Source organism: Anser anser, assembly GCF_964211835.1.
Source record: "Anser anser genome assembly, chromosome: 1".
NCBI classification, from domain to species: domain Eukaryota; kingdom Metazoa; phylum Chordata; class Aves; order Anseriformes; family Anatidae; genus Anser; species Anser anser.
This window is the reverse complement of record NC_139720.1, coordinates 109,665,085-109,672,022: the sequence shown is the minus strand read 5'-3', so window position 1 is coordinate 109,672,022 and position 6,938 is coordinate 109,665,085. Positions and strand designations below refer to the sequence as shown.

The 6,938-nt window shown below is 34.8% G+C and overlaps 1 long non-coding RNA gene across 1 annotated transcript; it reads left to right on the top strand.

Moving 5' to 3' along the window:
- Positions 1–478: 478 nt before the first annotated feature.
- Positions 479–5,746, top strand: LOC310901656. The gene is made up of 3 exons (XR_014585979.1): positions 479–1,859; positions 3,047–3,066; positions 5,366–5,746. It is a non-coding gene; the product is annotated as an uncharacterized lncRNA (long non-coding RNA).
- The last annotated feature ends 1,192 nt before the right edge of the window (positions 5,747–6,938 follow it).

Below are 6,938 nucleotides of genomic sequence, written 5' to 3'. Positions count from 1 at the left end.
TTGTTCTCTTTATTTTGGTGTTCAGCATTTCTGTATTTCTGAAATCATGGACAAGATGTAGTTTTCTGAAAGGTGTGTTTGTTAAGCACAGTGTGTTTAGTTTGGACTTGCTTAGTTCCTGTGATATAAGGAATGGAGCAGGAGAGGTAGTTCAGTGAAATTTCTGATTTTTGTTACTACATAATGAATGTGGTTTGGATATAAAACCTCACACATATGTGCTTATCTTTACGGAATTCAATACTAGCAGTTAATCCTAGCCATTGTACATAGTGCTTTTGATATGTTTTGGAGGATTTTATAAAAGTGACCCATGTTGTACAGATAGGGAGACAGACAGTGCTGTAGACAGCTTTCTAGGAATAATGAAACTATGAAGCTCTGTGGTGCCACAGATGTGTGGTTCAGTATCTAAGCTGGCTTTCAGTTGGCTGAGAGCATAGAGTTCTTCAACTTATGATGTTTAAAGAAGGGGATATTTCATACAGAGAAAGAGACCTGTTAAGAGGATATACATTAAAGATGTCAATGTATTAATATATAGATCAGATATATTGAGATCATATATGTTGCATGAAACAACGTTTTGTATAAGTTGTACCACTTTTGATAGAATGGTGATAGACCCTCTCACTCTCCAGGCCAATTAGAATATTTGAGTTGTGCTTCAGTTGTACTTAATCTGATTTAGAGTAAAATGTTAGACAAGTTCTGTCTAAATTGTGGACAAAAGGGATAGAAACTGACATCTTCCCTAAATAAATCAAGTAAATCCCCGTATCACAGGCTCTGATTCTTATGGGGAATATTAACCTTCCTGATTAGCAAGGCAACATTGTACAAGACAAGCAGTCAAGGATGTTGCTGGGGAGTGTTGAGGTACTTGTTACAGGTACTGCATGGGCCAACCAGGTGATGCACAGCTGGAGCTCATAATCACTAACAAAATAGAACTGTTTGGGATTTTGGTAATCATTAGTATCCCTGATTGTTAGTGACCATGAAATAGTGGACTTGAAGACCCTAGGTGGTGTGAGGTAGGGGAATAGCAGAGCACTGACTGGGGGCTTCAGGATAGCAGGCTGTGTGTTGTTCAGTGAAGTGGTAGAAGGGATCCTAGAAGAGGCAGCTCTGAAGGGCAAAAGAACTGAAGAAAACTTGCAGGTCTTTAAGAACAATCTCCTCCAGCTGCAACAATGTTCCGTCTTGATACTTTGGAAATCAGGCAGATTTTACAGAAGACCATCCTGGCTAAATAAGGAACTCATGACTGAAATCCAACATTAGAAAGCAGAAGGCAGGAGGAGAAAACAGGAACCAGGCTCAAAGTGTGAATTTAGAAATACTACTTTGATATGCATGGATGATGCTAGGCAATCCAAAGCTTGCCTGGAGTTGAAGTTGCAAAGAGCTAGAACAGCAACAAGAACTGCTGCTTCTGTGTTATTAGTAAGATGCTGAACAAGAAAAATGTGGACCTAGGTTACTACAGCCCAGGATACTGTTGGCTGTCTTTGCTGCCAGAGCACCCTGATTGGTCAGGCATGACTTACCGTGCTGATTGTCACCCATCACCTTCTGTAGTTGCCTAGAAATGTTCTCCAGGAGGGACTTGCTCCATAATTAATTGCATCTTAACGAATGCTTTGGCCTCAGCTGATTTTATCCATACTCAGTGCAGCTCTTCTTTTGATCCACTCTTAGTAAATTGACCTTGCTGTTATCTCTTGTTTTTCTGTGATTGAGGTCAATGAAGAGCTGAGCTTTTAGCTGTGCCAATCTCCCACTGCATTCACACTCCTTCCTCTGCTGTGGGGTGGATGTTACCTGTTTGTGCCTGTTCTCAGATATACTATCAGGTTAATGCAATTCCTCTTTCCTTTTTTTTTTTTTTTTTGATTACCAGGATGTCTTACTTATCTGTCTCTGAGCATGTGCTAGACTATTCCCTTAAGTTCACTTTGTTCTGATACCACTTCTCTGCATTAATATTATGAAAGCCTCACATCAATCTCACCAAAGCTGTTTCCTGTACTGAATCTGTTTTTTCCTCAGTGTAATGTTATGTGACACAGCCAAAAGGATAAACTAGAGGAAAGGGGTCTAGTGATACCTGTTGGGACTTGCAGAAAACACTTTTGCTATTCAAAATGATTTTGCTTCACTAGTGAAGTGTAAACATAGTCTCCTTTTGGTAAAAATGATGCAACTCCATTTTTTTTTCTCCTCTTAATCCCTATTTCTATGCTTGAGTATTAAAAATTCTCCTTTATACCATCTGTAGCTATCAAATCCTTAAGATTCTTCTTTTCATGCAGAACTGCCTTCCCTAGAGCAAGCAAACTTATGACTAAATATTAGCTTTCCAGATACCCTCTTTTAAAAAGTATTTAGGGAAAATTCATGAGTGCCAGTCCCACATATTTCTGAATGTTTTAAGAAACCTGTTTGTAGACAGTAGAAATGAACACTCAAATTCCAAGAAATACTTTCAATACATTACTCATAAAGAAACTTTTTCTTGTGGAATCGGAATGATTTTAATTTTTTTTTTTTTTTAACCATGCACAGGACTTTATTTATTTATTTATTTTTTTCCTCCATGTCCCTTTAACCAGCTAATCAATGCCTCCACCACACTTATACTTAAGAGTAGTCTGTTGTTAATCAGGCAGCTTCTGGACTTCACAATTTCTGAATGTCTGAGAGCAATTTTAGCTGTTTAATGTGTTTTTGTTAGTACAGAATTCATGTTACAGTTATATGGTGATATTTTCCTGGGACTCAGTCTGATATCATGTCAGCATATTTCTTCATGCAGTAACTGTGCTATAGGTGAGATTAATTGGGGCAATACAATTAGTTTGTAACTGTGGTCTCAAGTCCAGGTCTGATAATATTTTAAAAGCAGCTGTGTTTGGGATCTCTAACTTCTGACCCACACCTCAAACTGAGTAATTTGCAAAGTATAGATCCATCCAATAACTACTTGTCATTTAATGACCAAATCTTTGTGTCTTAACTTCACCCTTCTGTCATTTTTCAGCTTGCAGTAACTTCTACAAGGTTAGTATTAAAAGCTAACTTGTGGTATGCATTATATTTGTATGCAGTAAAAAAAAAAAAAAGCCTGCATGTTAACCCATTCACCACAGGTGTATCCATCTGTACAACAAGCATAGGAAATACAACAAATATAAGGAGAACAACGTAAGAAAGAAAAAAAAGCTACTTTAAAAAATAGTGTCACGTTTCATCTCATAATTTATTAAGTCAGAAGAGCTTTTACAAAACCTTGTGGGTTAGACCTTCTTAATTAAAATTTCAGTGAAAAGAATAAGACATTTTAACGGTCAGCTTCAAAGATTTCTTTTGCAATTACTGCATGTTGTAATGTATTTGCCGTGATGTGGTATTTGACTTTCTAAATGTTAATTATTTTCATGATTGGCAGAGATGTTTGACTGTGAAAGTTATTGTTAAATATAGACATTCAGAAGGATTTGCTTTATGAGGCTGTCTCTAAATTTGAGGGAAATGGAAGTGGTTGTTATCTGTCAACATTTCCAATACAAAGAACTTCAAAACAATTATTCTAATTTGATTGTTACATTGGGGCCTTTACATGTTTTGCAAATTGAATTGGTCATAATTTCACTTAACTGTTTTCTTACCTGTATGAAAAGGGTTCAATCTGCTCAGTTTTTCTCGGTTCTGGGAAATGTCTGTAAAATATTTATGTTACCGTCTTTCAGCATTTCTTTGATTGATGTTTTTTAACCATTTGAAGGTCTGATAGCTGTTAAGTGATTAAGAATTAGTTGTATGACACACTTGCTAGGTAGTCTAGAAAATAAGATTCTACATGTTAGACTTGTCTGTTAAAATACATGTTTTCAAATTTCAGGACTGCACAAAAATTATTATTTCTAATCATATTAGAGATTCAAAATTGTTCCCCTTTCTGTGTAGGAAAGTCTATGAACTGAGGGTATTGTACAATCACTGTTGTTTGACTAAAAATGTAATATTCTTATAAATATCTCTTTTCATCTTATCAATCCAACTTCATTGCACTTTTGTCTTGTTTTTATTTCCTCTATTTGAGATTGCTTTTTTTTATTTATATATATATTTGCATATGCACAGATGGAGAATAACTATAACAACAACTAAACTTCATGAATTCTTTCAAACCACTTCCTTTGCTTTCTTCTTTTGACATTGATCAGCTCTGTCCTTCATATTTTATATAGCATTATTCTTTGGTATTTTGCTGTTTAAATTATATTGTAAATATCTATTAGTGCTATCTCATTTTCATATCACAGACCTTTGGACACCTGCACAGAGTTTTTGCATATTATGTCCTCCAGAAATATTTTGATCAATGGATTCTGAATAAGCAATGGAGAGTTTGACCAGTACTGTTCTATAGTAGTAACATGGTCTATACTAATTACTGATTGTTGCCTTTTTAGTTTGACCAGTTGACAACTTTTTTTTTTTCTTTACAGATTTTATTTTCAATCTGCATTTAGGTGAACTTAATGATTTACAGATTTTTTTCAGGAAAAACAAAACAAATCATCTGTGTATTTTCATCTCCTTTATAAGTTTTGTCAAGTAATTTGACAAATTCCATGTTTACCTATGAATTTGAACTCTATGTACATAATTTGGCAAAACAAATACTCGACTAAAAAAATTGCTCTGTTGTACAAGTAACATACTAGCACATCAGAGTGCACGTTCTTCCAGTGGAGTAACTAAGGAAATGAAGAAAGATGTGTAACAACTATTACTTTTTAAATAGTGGTTTATAGTATTTGTATAATTGAAAAAATAATCATGGGAAAGACAAAAATGTTGCCAATTCTGTGCGCTTTAATGTGTATCCCAATGCCTCTATATGACGGCATGAAAATTACACTTGTAGCCCTTGTAATTGAAAATCTCGCTCCAAGATATAAAATGATCTATAAGTTTACCATTATAAAGTGTCCCAAGTTTAAAATAGTCACATGACTTTTTGCTTTACATCGTTGAGCCTTCAGGCAAAATTTTGGTTGTGATCCATTAGTGAAGTACTTCTTGTTATCTAAGGGACTGTGGCAGGACCAATTTGTCCTATTTTACCATGGGAAACTATAACAGGTTTATTTCAGATTTCACAAAATACTGAAGTCTAAAGAAAATGTAGTCAACTTATATATTTCTATTGCTGAGGTCAGATCCTTTGAAACTAAAAAAGAGAAGATCACTGGAGTGAATCTGAGCTGGTGATGTGCTTAGTAATTATTTTCATAAGGATATAACAGTTTATAATGAGTGAAGATCTGCTTCTGTGTGTTTCTATCAACAGATGCTGGGCAACTGTTCAAAAAGACACTTATAGAGGGAAGAGAGATTCATCAGCTAAGTATCCAGCAGTAATGTTCACATAGTAAACCCCATCAAAATTGAGAGTGTAAGTGAAGTATACATTATTGATAAAGATCAGTTTGATCTTTAAGTTGTTTTTTTTTGATCTTTGATCTTAAGGTTTCTGGAGGGAGAAGAGACCAATGCGAAGTGATGCTGCTACCAACTGATAGTTGCAATGCTATAGCCATTTTCTGATACTGTGCTCATTCCTATTAAAAAAAAAAATAAATCTCAGTTCCTTAAAAATTAAGAAAGTGTCAATTGAATACGAAAAACCTTAGTTTTTCTTAGATTTTTTTTTAAATCTCATTTTTTTTGATAATGATAAGATCTCAAATTCTTCATTCATCACAGGTGAAAGAATAAAAATGTAGAACTTAATTTTTAAACTTTCATCAAATTGATCAGGATGGCCACCGATTTGATCTCTGATTTTAAAGTATTTTTAAGTCACATGTAAAGAAGCCAAATTACTCTGTGTGAAGAAGGTTTTTGAGCTTACCTCTGTTATTTTGAAATGGCTCCTCATGTCCTTATTCAGGTTTTCAATAGGAATTTGTCTGTGAAATTCACATTTACTTTTGTGAAACTGTGGTATGTGATGCAGAAAAAGAAGAGGAATTTTTGTGTGTGGTTTTTTTAAGTGTAAATCACTAGCTGAATATATATACAGACATATTAAACCAAAGCTTTATGGAGTGAAAAATATATTTTCAATAACACTTTCAAAAGTAGATAAGCAGTTTTCCAGTGAGTGCTTAAAGGGAGCAAAAAAAGGAGCAGAGAAGATAGGTGGTGGTGAAGATTTTCTCAGGTTACTCCTTGTGCTCATAACCTAAGCATTATTCTTACTACTGGTGAGAGAAAAAGATGTGCTTTTCCAGGCTGATAGATTTTGTAGATAGAGATACCGTGGTTCTGTATCCATTTACCATGCTGAGGATAGGGAAGGAGGGGTCACTCAAATTCAATGGACACATGCAATTCATCCCTATTTTACAGAGGAAAATAGAGCACAGAGAAGGGAGTAACATTGTCAAGCTCAGTCAGCTGGCTAATGCCAGAGCTGGGAAAAGAGTCTAAATCTCCTCACTTCATCTCTTCTCAGCCACTGTCTTCAGCTCTTTATGTGGTGGTTAGATTGTGTTCTTTCTGAGAGAAAAAGTTATTTTGGTCAATACAAGACAGTGATCATTTACAGCTTTAAGGGCACTTGCTCGATTTAATTATGAAAGGCATTACTATAGGAAATGCCTTCCAAATATTTAGATAGTATAAAAACAATAAAAGTTCTTTTTGAAAGCAATGAAAATAACTTCCTGGCTTTTATTTAAAGTGATGATATATATTCTTTAGAAACATTATTAGGACTTGAATGTTCTTTTCCTATAAAATGCATTGTATTTTAAAAAGTTTACTATTATAAACTACTGTTCACTTTCAAAAGATTCTGTATATCTGGCTCTGAGGAGAAGGACTTGGGGAGGGGTGGGGGGAAGGGCTTGGCAGAT